Source organism: Gavialis gangeticus, unplaced genomic scaffold (assembly GCF_001723915.1).
Source record: "Gavialis gangeticus isolate Ggan-Ray unplaced genomic scaffold, GavGan_comp1, whole genome shotgun sequence".
NCBI classification, from domain to species: Eukaryota; Metazoa; Chordata; order Crocodylia; family Gavialidae; genus Gavialis; species Gavialis gangeticus.
Window position 1 is genome coordinate 6,852,407 of NW_017729026.1, and position 22,308 is coordinate 6,874,714.

Here is a 22,308-nt window from a genome sequence, read left to right on the forward strand (position 1 = left end):
CTGCAGAGTTAGCCTTTGTGTGGCACTACTGCCATGTGTGCCCCTTGCTCAGCCATCTAGGCAGCTATTGCTTGGAAGATGTTCAGTGTGGTGGCCTGGTTTGAATTGAACAAAGCAGCCACCTCCAGCTGGGTCCTAGGTGCCAGTGCTGAGCAGGCTTCTCTGCATGGGTCCTGGCATGTGCCTTGCTAGCAGGAATTCTGGTGTTCCCTATTTAAAAAAATATCCCAGATAAAAAAATCCCAAAGTCACTCTGTAAAATATTCTGAAATCCATGTTCCTCCACAATTAAAACAGAAGATCACCACACTCACACTCACCCCCGCCCCCCAGTTGGGCAATGTTTTATTGAGATATCTGCAATGTTAAAGCAGTTTGGAAGCTTACCAGGCTCTCTATCATCATAATAAAATTAATTTTAAATACATATATGTTTTGATGTTTGCCTTTGGTTTTCTCATCATAGAGCAGTTAGAGCTTCCATGGATTCCTTCACTCACCAAGATGTGAGGACAGCTGTCTCTACAGGCACAGCTCCTGCCAGCAGGTCTCATCCTATCTGACACCTGGACATGCAGTGTGTGTGCTGGGAGGGATGTGGGGTTTGTAGAAGGTGGGGTGAGAAGGGGGGTGGGGGGATGCCTGTGAAGGGATGTGGCAGGCCATGGGATGTGTGGGTAGGTGTGGGTGGATCATGGGGGGGACTTCAGTGGGGGCTGCTCAGGAGGGGTGGGTCCCCTGCCCCCTGCAGGGTGCAGTCCCCTTGCACAGCTCTCAGACTGCCCCCCCCCACAGAGGCCACAGCTCCCCCCAACAGGGGCCACCAGCCCTCTGCAGGGGCTACTTCCTCTCTGCATGGCCCATGTACCCCCTGCCCACAACTTCAGCCCTTCTGATGGCTGCCCCGCCCAGCCCCAGAGTCCTGGCACTTAAAAAAATAAAAAAATAAAAAAATAATAAAGGCCTGCATTCCTTGGCAGTAGCAGCAGCTGTCAGGATCACTGGGGTTCCTGGCAGAGTCCCCTACACATAGCATGGAGCAGTGGGGACTGGCCCTGGCTGCTTGGCACCCGCATTGCCACTGCCCCATCATGTGGGTGTGGCCTGGGTTGACAGGGCGCCGTGTGGCTCTGCTCACTGTCGGGCAGCTGGGGCCACTGCAGCTGTCACCCCGGGCCCAGCACCACTCAGTCTCAGTGGCCTCAGCTGCCTGACTGCGCGGAGCCCTGCTGATGTAGACTGCACCCACACAATGGGGCAGTGGCAGTGCAGGTGCCAAGTGGCTGGGGTCAGTCCTCGCTTCCCCATGAGATTCGGGAGGGTTCTGCGAGGAGGCCCCAGTAACCCTGACGGCCGCTGCTTCTGCTGGTGAGTGTGGGGCTGTTTTTTTTTGAGTCCTTGTGCTGGCGCTGGGCAGGGAAGTGAGCAGGAAGCGACTGGGAGTGGGACCACGTGGGAGGGGCAGGGGACAATCAGGAAGTGGGGTCCTGGGCTATACCCTGCCTCGCTTGGTTTGCCCGGGGTATTTTTTGACTCCTAGATATCCAGGGGTATAATTTTGCCCCTATGCTGCAATTTTGCAGCATGGGGAATTTTTTTTTTTTTTTTTTGTTCCTGTACATGCCTCTTGTAACATCTCAAAGGGCTTTTGAGATGCTGTAAAAGGCGCATGTGCGCTCGTCTGGATGCACCCTAAGATTTCATGCAGACAAGTGCACGTGTGTTTCCTCGGGGGACAAACAGCAGTGTCACATAGTGGTGCCACTGCTGCTTGTCCCCAGGGAATGCTCTGGCACATGGCAGGTTGCCCCAGGTGGGGGTGGGGATGGGGAGGCTGGGGCCAGCACCGGGGTTGGCTCCAACAACCTTACCTGGGATCCTGGAAGCTTCCTAGGGTTTCAGAGGTGGCAATATGGTGTGCAGAGCTTAGTTGGCAATTGGAGTGTGACTCTGGCCAGTCAGGCTTCAGTTTTGGGTGGCATACGCTGCCACCATGTGTGCCACCCCACTTTTTTCAGGTGTGAGTTATTCTAAATAAGTTTCAGGTGATCAGCGCTTGATTAGCTTGTCTCTGCTTCTTACAGTCCATACCCTGGTTAGTTGCATGAGCCCCTGGTACTGTTGTACCCTGGTGGTACTTTTTGTATGAGGCCTCCAAAGCATTATGCTTTTACTATTTCTCTGCATGGGGGCAATAGCGCTCATTATATATGCTCTGACTTTATGGCACATTTATGGCACATTGTTCAAATTGCTTCATTAAAATTAAACATTGTTGAATGATTTTGTAACTACTTACACTGCTGCATAATCCCTAGTTTGCCAAATGATTGAGCCATAGGTTTGCTGCATAAGTTGGCAGGCCTCGTCTCATATTTTAGCTCTAATGTACTGCATAGTTCAAGGGTGGTTGATTATTTAAGGGGGAGAAAAGTATCACATACATTCTCTGTGTAATTATATTTTTTTATTTTGATAGGTTTTTATGAATTTACAACTATGAAATATGTAATAACTAATATAATGAGAGAAATAAATGTGCGCTTGATTAATTACATGGCACTTCATTCTTTTTCATTTTTAAAGTTATGTAAGGTTTCTCTTCCATTGTCAGGCAAAGCGGTATAACAAACTCAAACTCTACAGCCTTGTTGTCCCACTGGGCTCCAACACTTCTGGTTTTATTTTTTCATTTATTTACATTTGATATAGTAATGGAAACATCAGGGGGGGAAATTGAGGTCACGGAGGCATCAGCCAGAATGGCTTTTTGCAGTTTTACTTGATAGAGTTAGAGATTCCATCTGCAATCATGCATTTAATTATGAACTGCTGTCTGAAGGACTTTATTTTATTTAAAAATCAAGCATGAGAATGTTTACAAGCACATCCATTTCTATTGTTAGTAGCTTGTTTTCACTTAATTAAATGAGACATAGAAAAAAGGCTGTTTCAAATAGCAGTGTTTACAATATGTTTTATCCTGATAAGGATGTACTTACTGTAGAACTCTACAAGATCATTTGTTGATATACCATCTGCTGGATTCCTTGTATTTGTATACAGTGGACGCAATGAATATTGAGACTAACACTGTTTCTAACCAGCAGTCGTCTTTTTGCTTTTTCTGTTCAGTCTTGTTACCATCTCAGAGCAGTATGCAGTGTATAGTGATTTGCAGATCCATAGAATATTAACACACACTTTGGGTGCATCTATACATGCTATTAATGTAATTAAATAAACTCTGGTGCAGTTCATGCTGGAGTCTGTTGCTTGTAGGAGCTGTGTTTACATGTGTGCCTGGGACTGCAGCCTATTGAACTGGGTCAGCTTGCCAGTCTGGGGCTGCTCCAGCCTGGCTCAGTGTGCTGCGGAGGGGCTGGCTGGGGCACAAGCGTGCTTCAGTGCAGGGGCTAATTGGCAGGCAACTCCTGCACAGAAGCACCCTTATGCCCCAGCCAGCCCTGTCAGCATCTACATATGTACATTGCAACATGCTGTATAATGTGGCTGCAGGATAGTACTTGTGTTCACATGTACTATCCTGCGATGGTGTTTATTAGTTCACTGCGGCCTAATAGGGGCACATGTATAGATGTTGAGGCTTTACTGTGGAGGTAATAGGCAGCTCTGCAGTAAGCATCTTGTGTAGAAACGTCCCCTCCCCCCCAGGCACACAAGTAGTTATTAACTTCTTATTCAGTGCATTCTTCCCCATACAATGTCTGCCATTCCTATAGATGTTTTACTTGGTAGGTAGATTGGTTGGGTATTGAGATTATTAACTGGACATGACTGTCCAGGTTATAATAAATAAACAAATAAATAAAAATATGCAGAACTTTGATTATTTTTTTAAAATATATATTACAACAAGAAATAACCAAGCTGTCAATTACCACAACACAGCCCCTTCATGAGCAAAGATCCCTTTGCTACCCTACATCTTCCCAAGACCACCCTTATAATTTGGAATACCCTTTTTTTCCTAAAATTACATTGTGTGTAAATACCAGAGAAATTCCAACTGTTCTCTTTCTGTTTTAGATAAAGAACATTTACAGCCTTCCTTGCTCACATTAGCTGAAAGAGAGGAATTTTTTTGCCTTCCATTTTTCATTCACTGTGGATTCTAGTTGTGTACTAAGAAGGATGTGGTTGGCTCTTTGAAGAATGCTGACTATTTTGCTTGATAAGGAGGGAATAGAAATACTTTTTAGAAGCCACAGTGTCTTGATAAAGAGTTATGATGTGCTCTAGATTTAGTTGATGTGCAGTCCTTAGCAGCATACATATGTTTTGAAGTTTAGGATAACATAGATGTGATATCTTTTATTATCTACATTTTTGAGGCACTTTTTTTAATACCTGTCCGTTGGAAATTCAACATGCTTTGAAGCACAATTAAGATTTAATATTGCTTTGCAGTTTCAGAGAATTCTGGCTGTGAAAGGGGAAGATCTAGAAGTTAAAATTTTCATCTCTTCATTGATGTATTATATTGGTTCAATGAGAATTGTATGTTCCCTGAGGAAATATGAGTGCTGAATTGAATTAAATTTTATTTTAAAGCCTAACTGCACTTAAAAAAATAATTAAGATTCACCTATGGTGATGGATCTTTGGCCACTTAAAGTTTTCCAACAGAGAAATTCAAATCACTTCCAAGAATGTTGCTTGATTGTACGCTTTGAGAGAGAGATCATTATCCTTTTTTTTTATAGACATGGGGAGACTGAAGCATGGAGGTGAAATAATTTATGGTCCAACAAAAGGTCCGTGGCAAAACTGGGATTAGAGCCTTTGTTTGATGCTGATTCCTGCGCCTTAGTTAGATGAGCTTTCTGTCTCCTAGAAACCTCAAAGTACAATTTTGAGTCTGGGATGTTAATATTAAATTTATTAATCAACATCATTTTATGTTCAGATGAGGTTCTGGTTTATCAAGTGGCATATTTTTTAATGAGATGAATACTGCATTTTTTGTATTCATTACATTTTATTATATAAATGAACTAAGGAAGAATGTACCTGGAGGAATAGCAAGACATACTCAGCATATGTGTTAGTGTTATGAGTAATTTTAATATTCAGACTAGAGCAAGATTCAGATAGTTTGCCTATGCATGTTGGTTCTATTAGGAGAAGCAAGCTGTTAAATTTAATCTCAAATTATAATTAGTGAGAGAGTGTGTCTAGGGGAAAGATCCTGATCTTCAGAAAGTGAAATGTTTTGCGTGAACAAAAATCATTAATGACTGTGAACTTTAGTTTCCTCTAAAATAACAGTGCCTGTTTATATGCAGCTGCTTTCCTTTTGTTGAATACAGAGTACAATTATTTCTTTCAGTGTAGCAATAAAACATGCTAGTATTCTAGCATGACCTGTTTGTATAATGGATAATGACATTTTCATCCATCTCAAAAGTATTTCCCTGTAGAAAAAAGCATAGAGTGTATTAAGTTGTAAAACCAATTGAGCTGCAAATAAAGCTTAAGACTTACACTGAGTAGTGTGGGACATTATAAATACTTCCAACATTTATTATTTATAGACATTTCTTCTTTTAACTTTTTCTACCAAAGTCTAGTACATCTACGTAGAATTTAAAACTTAGTGTTAGTCGCACTCTAATTTCCCTTGAGATATTATGAGCATTGCCAAGGCATGCTTACTAAATTGCTTTAGATTCTATTTTGCAAATACTTCACTAGAGCCTTACTTAGATGGTTGATGGAGAATTTGAAGATATTTGAATGTGATTTCATTGCAATGATAAATTTACACAAAATGGTTTTTCATTCTTAAGGAAGCAGTGGAAGAACTAATTGGTTTTATTTAGTTATACAATAAGTTCAGTAAAAAGATATGCGAGTCAGTCTTTTAGTCGATTAGTAAGAACCTGCCTGCAAGGTTAGGGTGCCAATGGGAGGGGGAAGGACAGGTAGAAACATGAAATTATAGCAGAGAATACCGCTACAGGTGTCTTCTGTTTTACTGGGTTTGTAGACAGTTGCATCTTGGAGGAAGGACTTGCTAAATGTGCATTATTTCTCCAAAACTATAATATAATTAAAATAAATGGGTTTATTGTTTTAGTCTGTCTCTTTCCTGAATCATTCGTGTTAAAATATAGGTAGCTATTGAAGGTTATCCAAATGCCAAAAAAGCGCATTGAAAAATTAAGAGTTTTTTTTCAGTTAGGAACTATATGGTGATCTTTTAGAGCAGTGGTACCTGACCTTCTTCCTCAATGGGTTTGATGGACAGTGCCTGTTCTGTTTGCAGGCAGGATCTGACTGGTGGTCCTACTTCAGTGTCCAGCCCCCACATGGCCCACAGGTTGGAAGGGGCATGGTCTGGCATGGGGGGAGAAGGGGCATGGCCCAACCCTTATCTGACCATTTGCAGGAAGGGGGCATGGCCTGACTCTGACCCACCATGTTGGGCTTGGGAATTTGGCAGTAGGGTACATGTCAGTATTGCCTCTCTTCTCCAGCTCTCAAATTTCCCAACCCATGGGGAGACCTGCAGGCCAGATGTCATGGCTTTGTGGGATGCATCTGGTCCACAGGGTAGATTCATAGAGTCAGAAGGGACCTCAGTGGGCCATCTAGTCCAACCCCCTGCCCCTGGGAGGCAAGAAAAGTTACCAATCCTATAGTCATGTGATCCTATCCAGGTGCCTGTCCAGTCTCCTCTTGAAGACCCCCAAGGATGCGGCGAGCACCACCTCCCTTGGGAGCCCATTCCAGATTCTGGTAACCCTGACCATGAAGAACTTTCTCCTAAAGGTTGGGCACCCCCATTTTAGATGAAAAAGAAAAATTGGGCGTGACACATTACCATTTATTACTGAGAGAGTGTGTTTGGAAATACTATTGGATAGTTGCAGGAGAAGCTGATTTTTGCAGTTATTTAGAACATTTTTCACTTCATTTTTTCAATTCTTTCATTGAATTCTAAAGTAATTCAAGAATATGGAAAACTTAATCTTCTTGTAACTCCCCAAGAGACCTACATAAAAAAAATCTATTTGCATCCGGCCATAATTAAGAATTATAAACTGTTAGTTAACCCTTTTAACCATGGTGTGCACAGGGAGTTGTTTTCTCAGTGTTAATGTTAATTCATTTAGCATTCTCATTTACTGTCAATTTATTGTACCTGTCTTCCAGAAAATAAGTAGTTTTAATTTTTAGTGTTTGAAGGTTATAGAAATAGCATGCGTTTCTTACCAAGGTTTAATATTGGTTCAGGTAGAGTAGTTCTGGTGTCATAAAGACACTCTAGCATGAGTATCTTGGTTCAGATCGCTTGTGTACCAGCTAGGGTCTAAAGGCTATTTAATGTCAGAAGGAAAAGTGAAGACTCTGTTTAGGCCAGATGTTGTTTTTATTGGATTGGTAATTAATGAATAAAGCCTAAAATTATCTCACATGAAACCTTTTGTCTCTTAAAGTCTTGCCAACTGTTTGAAGAATGGTTGCTTGCAGGTAAGATTAGTTATTAGGTCAAAAAAGTGTATGAAGTTTTCATTTATTCTTTCTATTCTTATATTATTTTTCAAAAAAATTGTTTGGAAGTTGTCATGTTTGAGTGCACTATCTACTTATAATAGTTTGGAGTAGCATACGTTCAAACTGTGTGAGCTGGCATTTTCTAAGGGGTGCTTCGAGTCTAAAACAATTGAGAACCACTTGTCTATTCATTTACATTCTGAAAGACCTTTGTTACTTGCTTACAATTTGGGTAGAATTTTACCTTTTAGACTACAGGGTTTAGGCTTGCTTATTCCTGGAGAGAGAAATATTTATATTTTGTCAGTTTTCTGTTGTTGTTTTTGGGAAGTCTGAGGAAAAAGTCTGTTAATATCCCTTCTTCCCTTTCCTTCTTGAAATCCATTTACTGTAATGTCCTCTTTAAACTTGTTGCATTATATTTTGAATATGTGAGGGTCTACCTATCTATACTAGGACAAATGACCTCTTTCATCTTTGTGACCTTGCGTGCAAGAATTTATCTTGGACTTCTCTGGGCCTGGCTTGCACGTGCTACTCCACATGAAGGAACTCCCTGGATCTTTCATCTACTAGATACCCATATTGTGCTCTCTTCCTTAACATGGCAAAAGAGTTATAGCAGAGGCAGGCAAAATATGGCCTGCGGGCACCCACCAACTGATTTCATAGACATTTGGGCTGGAAGGGACCCCGGAGGATTGAGTCCAGCCCCCTTCCCCATGGGCAGGAAGTCAGCAGGGATCATACAATCCCAGCAAGATAAGCATCCAAATATGTCTTGAAGGTATTCAGAGTGGGTGCTTGAACCACCTCTGGTGGCAGTCTATTCCAAACCTTGGGGGCTTGGACGGTAAAGAAGTTCTTCCTTATGTCCAGCCTGAATCGGTTGTGGTGGAGTTTGTGACTGTTTGATCTTGTCATCCCTTGGGGCACTCTCTTCCCCCAGATCCTGCTGAGGACCCCTGATAAACTTATAGGTGGCCACCAGATCACCCTTGAGCTTGCGCTTTTCCAGGCTGAAGAGTCCCATGGCTCTCAGCCTCTCATCATAAGGTCTGTCTTCCTGACCTCTGATCATGCGCACACTTTGCTCCCAGCCCAGTGTGTGGAAGGACCTGGCCTAGCCAGCACTCACATTCCGGTGAGGGCTGCTGCTGCAGCTGCTGGGGGCCATGCTTGGCTTCCCCAGCCTCCAGCAGCTGCTTCTTGTCTGCTGTAATTTTCGTTCCAGGCAGCTGGTAGGGAAGTGGGAGCAGGGGGAGCTGCAAGTTGAGCAGGAACAGGAGCACAGCATGGGTCTAGGGTGGCAGGATGGTGGAGCTTGGGTGGGCAGCGTGTGGATGTGAGGGATGGTGGTGGGTGTGCGGACCTCCCCCCCCCACCTCCCTCCCCTGTTGCACAGCTCCTGCCACTGGTGGCAGCGGCAGCAGAAAGTAGTGGACACTCAGGGTGCTCATGGCCTGTACAGGTGCTGCTGCCTAGCAGTATTTGGATCCAGCCGGAGCTGTACATGGCAACAAAGAATGCAGCCAGGTCAGCCTGCTTCTGTCACATGGGGCTGCCCACAGTGCATGTACAACTCCTGGCACTTGTGCACTAGTGGTGGAAGCCCTGCAGGATGGAGCCAGCTGCCTTCTCTGCAGCGTGCAGCTGCCAGGACTCCACCAGAAGTGGTAGGGAGCCACACTCACTGCTTCCATGGTTGCAGTTGGCTCTGCACGGGCTTCCCCCAGTGATGTGCAAGTGCTGGGATCTGTATGTGTGATGCAGGAAGTACCAGGTGATAGAGGTGGGCTGGCCTGGCTCCGCTCCTTGCTACCATTTGCAGCACTGGCCGGAGCTGCGTGCTGCTGGGTGGCAGTGCCTGCGCAGGCCTCAAGCATCCTGAGGACCCCCACCTGCTGCTGAATCTGGCAAAGGGGGCTGTATGCACGTGTGCAAATGCACACACACAATATACAAGAGTAAGACTATTTTTTTTACCTAGAATGCAATCTTTATACACACTGCACAAACAAGTCATGACAAAAATATCTTTTTCAATAACATTAAAATACGTTATAGAAGGTGCTTGATGTTTAGTATATGATTTGGGTTTTTTTCTCATTCAGATGTCAGCCTTCCCTCCCTCCCTCCCAAAAGGAGTACTTCTAGGGGCAAGGGGAGGGCCTTCTGGTGGCAAAGGTTAGGGATTAGGGGCAGGATTTCCAGTCCCAAGATGGCAACCAGGGGGCGGGCAGCCTGTCAAGGGGCAGGGTAGCCCTTGACAGTTTACCAAAACTCATTAAGCAGCCCTCCAACTGAAATAACTGCCCATACCTAAATTAGAGCAATATGTTTGGAAGAATACCCTTTGTAGTCTCCCTTCCCAGAGTCACAGTAGTAATGGACTTCTTACTGGGCGTGATATGTTTACTGAACAGTTGACTAATTAACTGCACAGTATGTGTCTCAGGGTCTACACATGCACTCCTACATACAAGTCCTATCCTGCTGCAGTTTTTTTCATGCGAAGCAGTGCACATGTAGATGCTGGCTGGATGGCTGGGGAAGAAGGGTACTTCAGAGGGGCATCTTCCTGCTGGGTAGCCCCACCTTGAAGCACCCTCATGCCCCAGTCAGCCCCTCCACAGCACATTAGGTCTATTTGGAGCAGCCCCAGGCTGGCAGGCTAACCCCCAGGGTTCTCTGCCAGCCAGGGCTGCTGTGAACTGGTTCAGTGTGCTGCGGTCTGAGTGCACATGCAGTTGTGCACCCAGGAGCTTCCCGGGAACAATAAATTAGAGAGCAATAAGCTCTATAGTTTATTGCTGCCCTCCAATGGCATATGTAGATGCATCCATTGAGTGGTTGGGGGGTATCCTCAAAAGACTTAGGTTTACAGTATCTGGTCATGAAGAATCAGGGTTTCCATATCATGTTGGGGCCCAGAGTGGTATAGAAAGCTTGGATGGTATTTATCTGATCCATCTAGCTAACATCCAGCTCATGATGGACACCTCTGACACAATAGTTTATATCAACAGGTAGGGAGATGCCAAATCTTTTTGCCTGCTTAAAGAAGCAGTTAGCTTATGGCAGTGAAGCATAGATCACTGGCTTAGACTGTTGTCAGTGCATTTACCCAGTCTCCAGAACACAACCTCAGAGTGCAGAGGTCATATTTGCAGAGTGAGGTTACAGAACCATAGACCTCTACCAGATAACCTTAGAATAAGTATTCAGAATTATGTTGTCACAGACTTTTATCTGGGGTAGCAGATTAACTGGATGGTGTTCTTCCTGGAGCCTTACTTTCCCATGTAGAAGCTTCACTACATTTGCAGGATGTGAAGGTGGCAGTGACATATTATCTTCACAGAAACTGTCCACTGTTGTCTGTATTTTCAGCTGAGACACCCGAAGGCACAGCAGTATCTAAATGGACCATGTGCTGTGTAAAGCCAAGTTGGATCTGCCATTGGTTATAAAAGTGCATTCCATCAGAGCCCAAATTGCTTCCAATAAATCGCTTTGTAATGTTGCCCTGAATCAGGTGGCCAACCTACTTGTATCACAAGTGGCAAGGGCAACCTCTGTGTGGGACATACAGCAGATCAGGGAGTGGGGCAGGCAGAGCGGATAGAAAGGAAGGGAACAGAAAGAGCTGCAATGGGGCTGTGGAAGGGGAATGGAGCAGCACTTGGGCTAGGAACAGACATTACACAGAAATAAGTTAAAATGATCAGGAACTGGTTTAAACCTGTAACAGAACAGGTGTTCAGTGCACATAAATTGGTTTGAAAATGGCTGAAATGGGTTTGAGATAAACCTGGTTGAATGTAGTATCAGACTTACCTGATTTGGGTCAAATCAGTTTATGGAACTTCTGTCCCAGACTCCTTCTTGGTTTAAGTTAAATCACAGTCCCCCAGCATCCCAGCATGCTTTCTAGCCTTGGGCTGCACTGGGCTGTGTTGTCTACTCCAGAGAGCAGGGCTGGCCCCACCTCTCTGCTCACCAGCCAGCCCTCAATGCTCGGCTAGAAAGGGGGTGGGAAGCCTGGTTTTGGACCACAGCTCATCTGCTGGGAGGGGGGTCTATCCCTGCCAGACCTTTCCCCCCTGGAGTGGACAGGATGGGGGCTTGGAGCAAGGCAGAGCAACAGCCTGAGAGGGACTACCACCTCCCCCCCCACGGAAAACCCCAGCTGGGGTCTGGGGCAAGGTTCCCTCTAAGCTGTGCATGTGTGCAGTGGCTCACAATTAAATATCTTGCCATGCACCAACTTTTTAATGCTGAGCACCTGCCCAGAGAGGAGCTGGGCGCGGAGTGTGGCAGAGGCACTGGGGCTGGCATGGGACACTTACTAAAGGTAAGCTCCTCACTCCTCACACAGGGCAGGTAGTGGCTCCTCCCTGGGGCTGGGGACTGGTGCAGCTCTGGTAGCTCTGGGGAACTGCTCTGCAGGCTCCGGGGATCTGCTGTGTATCCCTGCATCACCTCGGGGAGCGAGGAGGCACATGGCATCAGTGGTGGGGAGCACTCCAGTATGCTGCTCTGGGCAGCAGTTAGCATGGAGAAGGGTGGTGGCCAAATCCTGCCTGCTCCCACCTGGACACTTACTGTAGGACACTTCCCAGTGGACCGCGCTGAAAGAAGGGGGTGGGACCAAAGCGGCGTGCTCATGGGCCAAAGCAGCACGCTCATGGACTGCAGTGGTGAGCTTATGGACCACTACTCCCTAGAGAGTACAGTGGTCTGGCAGGGGCTTTAATCTCCCTTTCCCTAGCTCAGTGTGCTGACCACACCCCTGCTCTCTGCTTGAGTTAGGCTCAAGCAGGCAATAGCTTGAGAGGGACTGCTCCCCTCCCCCCAGTCTGGGATCTGGGAAGGGGCTTCAATCTCCCATTCCCCAGCTCAGTGTGCTGGCACCAAGCCCTGCAGGACCAGACTGAGAGGTGGAAGCTGTTGGCAAAGACCGGGCACAATCATCATATGTATGGGCTGGTGCTGGAGCTAAGGGAACAACAGGGGGTCCCAGACAGCTTGAGGGTCCCATACAGCTTGACCAAAGAATGCAGAGAGCTACATTTACATTATAAAACAGAATCTGTAAAAGGTGTGAATACCTAAACAAAGGCTTTCTGAATACCTGGCTGTAAGGAGACACTGCCCTCAGGATTACTTAAGATTTATGCAAGGCGTTGTCTTGTCTGTTTGGTTTATTACATTCCATTTTAAGTTAGACTAAGTTGCATGTACTCTCACTGTGTTTTACTGGGCTGTATCTTAGCTTAGGTAAAGATTTTTGGTTGCCCTTTGTTGTGTGCCTGAGGTTACAAATTGCTGTGTTGAATATATGCTTGCTTCAGAAAAAGGACTTTCTCCCCACTGCCCTACCCCTTGTGGATTTAAACCCCATGCCTGCCCCACCCCAGGAGGGAGGGGTGAGAGTCTTTTGGAGGGCTTGTCTCCCTTCCCCTTTGGCAGTGGCTGGCAAGCATGCTCTAGGGTCTTCTGGCTTGAGCCCCTGCAGGCATGTGGTTGCATTTCGTGATTCGAAAGTGAATGTCTGTCCAGTTGTTAATCAGTCCAATCTATGCAGCTTAGACTAACGTACAAAGATCTAATCAATACATGCTTGGGCTTTTTGAATTACTGGCTGACCTGTTCAACAGAGCTTTAAGCTAAGATTGCTGGGGGATAGGCAGACAACCATTGAACAAGCCCGGGGGGGACAAACACATAATAGGTTAGGAAACAATTGAAATCACCCTTACCCCAGCCCATGGATGGGACTCTCTTAAGGATATAAAGAAGCCTAGGGTTTCCATTGGCAGACTCAGCTGCCAGTACACTAATGCCAGGAGCATGGAAACAAACAGGAGGACCTGGCCCTCCTGCTAAGCAAGAAGTATGATCTCATAGGGATAATGAAGACCTGGTGGGACACTACTTATGATGGCCACAGATATAGATGGCTATACTTTCTACAGGAGGGATCGTGTTAGAAGGAAGGGCAGGGGTGTAGCTCTCTGTCAAGGAGCACTACGCTTCCTTACTAGATGACTTGGGCACCCAAAGAGGGTGATGTGAAACCCTTTGAGTTAGAATATGGGAAGGACATGGTGAAGGGGATATTACTGTAGGAGTCTATTACAGACCAGGAGGATAAGCTTGAACAAGAATTCTCTAGAGAACTAACAGAGGCCGCACAGTCTCGGTACATGGTTGTCATGGGTTATTTCGATTACCCTGACATCTCATGGGAGGAGCATTCAGCCAAATTTGATCCGTCACGCAGCTTCCTCATCTGCATTGATGAGCTCTCTCTGACTGGAGAAGTTCATGGGCTGACACGAGGTGAGGTGCTGCTAGATTTGGTTCTGGCCGAAGGGGATGGTCTAGTGAGAGACCTAAGGTTTAAAGGGAAGCTCAGTGACAGTGATCACAAATTGATCACCTTCCTTATCCATCACAAAGCTGGCAAATCAGTCAGCAATGCAGAAATCCTTGACTTCATGAAAGCTGACTTTCACGAGCTCAGGAGGTTGGTTGTGGAGGCCCTGACAGATACGATCCGACAGGAAAGGGTGTACAAGACGAGTGGTGGCTCCTTGCGGACGCAATCCTAAAAGCACAAGGGAAGTCCATTCCAGCCTGTAGGAATGGTAGTAAAAGGGCTGGGAAACCCCCTTGGCTAAATAGAGAGCTCATGGACCTCTTCAATATTAAAAGTAAAGTCTATAAAGGTTGGAAGATGGGTAATAACTTTAAGGAGGATTATGCATCACTGGTTCTGTAGGGAGTACGCCAGGAAAGCTAAGGCTGATACTGAGCTTAAGCTCGCTACGGGAATCAAGGACAACAAGAAGTCCTTCTTCAGAAACGTAGGAAGTCAAAAGAAAAATAAAGTCAACATTGGACCCCTCCTGAATCAAATGGGGCAAAGAATGATCAACAACAGGCTGACAGAAGGTTCCATTCTGAGAGATAGCCAACATGGCTTCATTTTGGGTAGGTCATGCTTGACCAACCTCATCTCCTTCTGTGAGCAGGTGTCCAGGTGTCGCATCACCTGGACGAGGAGGGGGGGAAGGTTGATGTCATTTACAGGCAGTCCTCAGACTTACGACACAGTTGGTTTCTGAAAACCACGTCTTAAGTTGAAATGTCGTAACTCAGAACTGATTTTCCCATAGGAACAATGTTATAAATGGGGGATTGGTTCCAGAACCGAGGCCTGATACCCTATTTTCACCAAAAAATAACTCAGAATTTTGTACTCAGTCAATTATGGATGAGTAATATAACTACATTAATGTATTAATATTGTACATAGCAATCATATTGATTTGTAAGAACTTCTTTGAGGTGACTTCGCTGGACTTTTTGAAGAGCTCTTGGTTGGACTTTTTCAAGGTTTCTTGGCTGGAATCTTTTCAAGACTCTTGGCTGCAGGTTTTTCTGGAATCTTGTCTGCTTTCTGAAAGACAGTGTCCAAGGAAGCTTGGACAAATGTTCTCCAGGGAGATGGGTCACAGTGAACTTGTTTGCTGGTGTGACATGGCATTGAATCAAGCATTGTAAAGTGAAAACTGATGTCAGAAAGTCGAAACAGGATGTTAATTTATAAATGTCATAAGTGCCGTTCATTGTAATTCAAAACGTCTGATGTCGAGGAATGCCTGTACTTAGATTTCAGAAAAGCCTTTGATTTGGTCTCCCATGATGTCCTCATGGCAAAATTGGGGAACTGTAGCCTCAACAACCGTAGCATCCAGTGGCTTGAGAACTGGCTCCATGTTCAGGCCCAGAAAGTGATTTTTGATGGAACCAAGTCAGCATGGCATATGGTGATCCCTCAGGGATTGGCACTTGGACCAGTACTTTTTAATATATTCACTAATGACCTGAATTCAGGTGTCAGAAATGAATTGATTAAATTCAGGGATGCCAAACTGTGGGGAAGTATGGATGCCCTAGAGGATAGGTTGGGGATCCAGGTCAACTTGGACAAGCTTGCAAGGTGGGCAGATACAAACCTGATGACCTTCAGTATAGAGAAATGCAAGGTGCTCCATGTCAAGAGGAAAAAATCGTATCATACCCATAGGCGTTGGCAGTGCTTCACTCTCTAGCACTATGTCTAAAAAAGACTTGGGGGTCCTGATTGACCACAAGATGAATATGAGTCACCAATGTGATGTCACAACCAGCAAAGCAAATAAAATCTGGGTTTTCATCTACTGATGCATCTCAAGCAAGACCCAAGATGTCATTTTTTTGCTTTATTCAGCCTTGATGAGGCCACAGCTGAATTACTGCATCCAATTCTGGTCTCCACACTTTAAAAAAGATGTGGAGAAGCTCGAGAGAGTCCGGAGAAGAGCCATGCACTTGATCAGAGGTCAAGAGAGCAGGCCATATGAGAGGCTGAGAGGCACAGGACTCTTCAGCTTGACTAAGCATAGGCTCAGAGGGGACTTTGTATCAGCCTATAAATATATCAGGAGTGTCCATCAGGACTTGGGAGAAGGCCAGTTTACCAGGGCTCCGCCAGGGAAAACAAGGTCCAATGGTCACAAACGGCTGCAAGACCATTTTAGACTGGACCTAAGGAAGAATTTATTTACCCTCTGAGTATGCAGAGTCTGGAATAGACTCCCCTCAGATGTGGTGCAAGCACCTACTTGGGACAAATTCAAGATGTGCTTGGATGTCTATCTTGCTTGGGTCCTCTAACCCCAGGTGACTTCCTGCCCTTAGGCAGGGGGCTGGATCAGATGAGCTTATGAAGTTCGTTCCATCCCTAATGTGTATGAAATCTATGAATGCCTGTCTCTAGCCGGGCAGTGCTCAGCCCCAGTGGCCCCAGCTGCTGAACAGTGTGCAGCATGCTGCTGAGCCGTGCTGCACCCACGCCATGGGGACAGCTGCCGTGGGGGTGCTAGGCAGGGGAAGGGGGGCAATTCCCATGCTGCACAGGGGGTGCTCTGCCACAAGCTCCTAGAGGCCCTGATCCCCGCTTCTGCAGTCAGTGAACGTGGAGCTTTGTTTTTTTTTTAAGTGGGCCGGGTCAGGGATGGCGTTGGGCAGGGCAGCCATGGGGGCTTCTCCCACAGCTGCTCCAGCTGTGCCTGTCTCTTCCTCAGCAGGGGGAGCTGGGGGGGCTCTGCCCTGTCACCACTTGCCAGCCAGTGCGGGGGGGCATAGGATGCGGGTGTGGCAGTGCTGGGAGTGGGGGCTATGATCTGCTGCTGCTTGCCCCCTTCCACCTGGAGCGAGTTGCACCTGCATCCCGCCACTCCCTCTGGCCCCAGCTAGGCAAGCGGCAGCAGGGCAGAGCCCCTGCTCCCGTTGCTGCTGCACCCACAACCCCTGCCCCCCCCAAGTAATGTCCCCCCCCGCCCTGGCTTGGCAACTCATCCCAGCCACAATCCGTTCCTCCCCCACACCCCTTTCCTCCTTCCTACCCCATGATACTTCCCCTCTGTGTAGCATTGCTCAGAACGCAGTTGGAGTACTGCGTCCACTTTTGGGCACCACACTTCAAGGGGGAAGTGGATAGCCTCCAGAGGAGGGCAACTTGTATGGTTAAGGGTTACAGGCCAAGCCCTATGAGGAGAGATGAAGGGACCTGCGCCTCTTCAGCCTCTGCAAGAGAAGGCTGAGAGGTGATCTTGTGGCTGCCTACAAATTTGGAGCCTTTAATTGGTCTTCTGTTTCAATTCAGATTCGGAGATTCAGTCCCCAGATCGGGCCGAAGTTCCTCCGAATTGAATTGGCTACTGAAACTTCGCATACCCCCTAACAGGCATGTCATAATTCTGCACTCCCGGTGTGAGGAGGGGGAATGGGACTGGGGGAGGGCTTTGGTGGTTGTGGTTTCCAGAGTTTCCAGCTGATCAGTGCTTTCCTCTGTGCTCTGCTGTCCTTGGGAGCCTCTTCCACAGGTGGAGGGGGGTGGTGCTATGCAAAGCCTGCTAGGACTTTTGTATACCAGCCCCCTGGCTATAGGGTACCAGCAGTAGATGGCCTTTCCTTGCTTTGTGGTTCTCTGGACAAACATGCATTTGAATGGCTTTAGGTGCATTTCGTGCTACATTTTTGTGGCTCTGTCAATTTCTTGGAAGTTCTTAGCATTTCAGTGCTTGCCCATACCCTTAAACTTACTTGAGCCAAAAACTGTTTTCTCCCAGCTCTGCTGAAAAAGGATACTTAAAGGAGAATGTTGTAAGATTGCTGTAAGTTGCGTAGACACTGAAAGCATCTGGTTTTGCTTTTTTAAGAAGATTGATATTTGCAACTGTCCGGCTTGAGAAAAAAATCATGTGAAAAGCCTAAAATAACATAGCTTATATACCACCTTTTCTTCTGCTTCCTCCAGGAGATCAAGACCAACAAGTTTGCATGAAACCAAAATGAAAATTCAGCTTTAAAAATAATTTTAAGATCTGGCTTGATGCATATAAAGAGAGCAGAAGCTGCTGCAGACTATAGCTGGCAAGGAGGATCTTAATTTATGCCTTTCATTTTAGAGGGCCCCCTGTTTCTTTTAATTTTTGCTTAACTAAGAAAGTCCTCTTGCCTCTTTAGCCTGATTAGGATCCAAGCAAAGGCCTGTGATAGTCTCTGCAGAGACTATGTTTGGAGTTCTCAAATTACTCACTATTCTTTTCCTGTCCTTGCTTTAGAGTAATCCTATGGCATGGCAGTTGAGCTGTAGTTGACCACTCTGTTTAGACAAGTAACTAAGTGCTGTATTCCATCCCATAGCCAGATGAGCTTTACTTTCTGACAGACAAATTATTTCAAATCTTTTGTTTCTAAAACTGCCAGCTTTTATCTCTTTGGAATGGAGAAGAAAACATAAATGGAGGTTGCATCCCTCACTTCTTTTTTGCAGTCCCCTCTTCCCTGCCACCTTGTTCGGTGTACTATATCTTCTTTCTACAGCAAATGTGGACAGACGTTTAGCCTTGTTTCAATTTGCATTTCAACTCTGGGAAATTGGAAGTGAACAGAACAGCGAAGTTGAAAATGGTGATTGTGATGTTCGCTTTCATTCTCAATAGCTGTTGAAGAAATGGAAACAAGATGCAGGAATCCCTGGATGCCTTGTAGGAGGAATGGTGCAGTAATTAGAAACATGAAGCAAAAATCTCTTCTCTTCTGTTTACATTCTTACATTTTCAAAGCTACTTGCATTATTTCCCGCAGCTCTCTCTGGTTAACATGTACTATTGTAATGGTATAGAGGGAGAAGTAACTGATTTTGAGGCATATAACTTCTATGTAAAGTATTTTGACAATGAGAACCCACTGGGCTCTTTCTGAATACTTGTAGGCATGTCTTTAAACTTATGATTGTGGGTGCTCCTCCTCTCTAATGTACTACACATATTTCTGAATTGTGCAGACCTTATGGTCACATGTTCTTATTAATACAAATTATTTAAATTTGAGCCACAAACATAAGTCTGAAAATCTAGAATTGGATGTAGTTTTCTGTATGGGTTTTGTTTTCTCTGTCTTCCTTTTTCTCTCCAGCAACTCAGTGGTGGGGACAGACCAGTTCTCACTGGAGAATTTGGGGGTAGGTACAGTGGAACTGCTTGTCCCAGTTAACTGTAAGATTGTTTGGAGGATGGTTTGGGGGGTTTTGGGGGGGGGGTTGTGAGGGGGTTAGTTTAATCAATGATTTTTTTCTGTAAGAGGAACTCTTACCATGTTACAGTTCAATGCAAATTGAAGATGTCCTTTCTTTTAGATGTACAACATGTGTTAGAATAGGACCTTCTGTTAAATGATCATATATACAGGGCTTGCTATATATGCAGATATCTGAGGTTAAAATATATATATATGCTTTCAGTTGTACTGTGTTTTGCAAATAAAATGTTGTATAGCACTGAGGTTTTGTTACCTTGCACGTTTGATGCATTAGCATGCTTTATCTGGGTGCTTTTATGATGAGAAGAGACACTTTTCTCTCCTGTGACTCCTTGGAGGTCGTTCCTTTCACTGGTTACTTCAGGTTCTAATGTACATTCCTTCTTCATCCCCCACAGCTCCATCTGATGATGAATTTGCTTGATTCTTTTTCTAGCACCAGGCTGCCAAATTAAATCAGTTTATGTTCACAGAAGTCCAGTTGCACATAAAATTTAAATATTTCTTCTATAACTGTTGTGTTTATGTTGGGGTGGGTTGACTAAGGGAGCTGTAATAGCAAGCTGAGAAGTTTCTGAAATATGTTCTTGAAGTGGAGGTGGTTTTGATATCTAGTGCTTATGCTTAAATAGGAAAGGGTTTGTGGAACTACAGATTGGATAAGCATAAATTGCACTTTTTACACCTAACAAAAGAATTCTCTTCAGGGTGCAAAAATAGAGGAAACAGTTTTTTAAGTATACCTGCTACACAGAGATTTTAATAATGATATATATTATAGTAAGTATACTTTGTTTAAGGAAACATTTATGAATAATATTTCCATTTTATCGTGTTATGAAAGTTAAATGTAGGAACGTAAATTTGGCTTTCAACAGAGTTACAAAAATATACCCTCATTCCCAACCTATGGTATTTCCCAAATAGCTACTTGGGCTGAGAACAGACATTCAAAAAGCCTGAGCCTGAATCAATTCAATTTTTGCAGGTTAGTTTAACCTACGTAGACTAAACTGGCAAGCAAGTGAACAGACTAGAGGTGCATCGATACATCAGTCTGATATGGGTTCAGTACTGATAAAAAGACAATTGGCTGTCTCAGAAATCAGCCCAGTGCAGCTGATAAATTGGCTGATATATGCTAAGGCATGCACGCAGGCAGCGAGGAGCACAACCTGACAGTGTGTGGATAGCTGCTTGCAGCTGGTAAGTCCATTGTGGTGGAAGACAAGTGGAGAGGGAAGGGGGGGGAAAGGGGCAGGTCAGTGCCTCCCATGGTGAGGGAGGGGGCAGGGGCAGGCATTGCCCCAGCCAGGGTGGGGTGGAGCATGGCACAGGACAGAGCCATGGCTTGGTGGGAGGGAGGGCTCCTGCCACTGCTTGCACCCCAGGAGGGCATGGAGTTGGGGCCCTCAGATCTGCGTGGGATCTGGGTGGGCTGCAGCCAGGGCTGCGTTGGGCTCTTCTTGGTGGGGATTGGGCTCGGGAAGGCGGCTATGGAGGGGGCTGCAGCCACCCCAGATTTCACCTTAGTCCCGCTCCCAGTGCCACTGCCACCCTGTGCCCAGCACAGCCGCAGCTCTTGATGGTGCTTGGGTGGATGCGGGGCATTGAACTGAGGCTGTGTCAGGTGTGCACCCATGGCGGTTGTGCTGGGAGCAGAGCTGTAGTGAAATTTGGGGTGGCTGCAGCCCCTTCTGTAGCTCCTGCTCTAAGTCCAGCCCATGCTGAGAAGAGCCTGGTGCAGCCTGCAGCTGGAGCCCGCTTTCCCTGCCTTGCACAGATCTGGTGGCACATGTCTTCCTTCCCACCATACTCTCCCGGGGTACAAGCAGTAGTGGGAGCCATCCTCCCAGCCCTGGCTGGGCATCTCCTGCCTCCTCCCTCACCGTGGGGGCTATTTAGCTGCCCCCCACATGCACACCCCTTCCCTCTCCCCTCCCTTTCCACCAAAACTGACTTACCAGCTGCACACAGCTGTATTGGAGGTCAGATCAGTATTGGCCTGTATGCCTCCTTAAAATTGGCTATGGATATTGTCCCCCAAAATCTCTGTCGGTGCACCCCTAGAGCAGACATTCACTTTTGATTCTGGAAATGCAGCAACATGCCTGCAGTGGCTCAGGCCAGAAACCAGGAAGTACTAGAATGAGCCCTCGGTTAGAGGGAAAGTGAGTGGGGGCAGCAGTGGGAGAGGGATGTGGCTAGGTCCCTGAGGTGAAGGGGGCAGAGAAGGGGTTTATTTCTCCCTCTTCTCCTGGGGAATCGCAGCCAGGGTCTGCCAGCCCTGGCGGCTGCTTCCACTGCTCTTGCCTGGTCAAGCAGGGCCCATCTGGGGTCCTCTGGGGGAGTGGGGTGAAACAGGGGGAATAAACCTTTCTGCAGGGCAAGTAGCAGTGGTGGTACTAGGGGGAGCTGGGGTTATGATCACCCTAAAATTCAGCTTAGCTCCCATAGCCACCCATCCAAAACCCGCCACTGATGCTTGCCCTGTGCAGACTGTGGCAGCTGTGCCCACCCCACTCCTGCCTGCAGCATAGTCCTCCTCTTCCTTCCCACTCCACCAGGAAAACATTTCTGCTCCCTGGGACATCATTAAAGGGCTGCTGCTGGTGGGTCTCTCTGCCCACCATCAGTCCAGTGGCAGGTGTGGGAGAATGGCCAGAAGGTGGCTGGCATAGCCCTCTAAGGTGAAGGGGGCAGGGAGGGAGTATATTCTTTCCTCCCTCCCCTTTTCCCCTAGGGAGCCCCAGTTGCGGTCTGCCTGGCTGAGTGTGAGTGACGGAGGTGGCGGCTTGGGTTGGCAGACCCCGGCTATGGGGGTGAGGCGATAGAGGGGGAATTAAACCCCTCCATGCCCCCTTCACCTAAGAGGGCCACCTTTTGGCCATGCCTCTGCCCCTGCTGGTGCAGCAGCAAGGGGGGATCCTGCCACAGGCTGCTGTGCCCTGGCCAGGCAGACCCTGGCTGGGGTCCTGTCCGGGTTTTTCCTTTTGCTCCGCTGGTAAGAGTAGGGGGAGGGCAATTGGAGGCAGCAGGGAGCACTGATGTTGCTGTCTGCAGCCATGGAGGCATGTGCAGACCCATGTGCAGATTCCCTGCTGCCTCCAATCACCATCCCCC

The 22,308-nt window shown here is 46.4% G+C and overlaps 1 protein-coding gene and 1 long non-coding RNA gene across 2 annotated transcripts in view; one reads left to right on the plus strand and one right to left on the minus strand.

Moving 5' to 3' along the window:
• The window catches only part of LOC109299788, a 13,114-nt gene extending 13,074 nt beyond the window's left edge, over positions 1-40 (minus strand). The window contains exon 1 of the long non-coding RNA XR_002097998.1: positions 30-40. This is a non-coding gene — a long non-coding RNA (uncharacterized LOC109299788). The remainder of the gene's footprint in view (positions 1-29) is intronic.
• PTPRK (protein tyrosine phosphatase, receptor type K) overlaps positions 1-22,308 on the plus strand; it is a 791,004-nt gene that overhangs the window by 194,272 nt on the left and 574,424 nt on the right. The gene's annotated exons all lie outside the window — the stretch shown is intronic.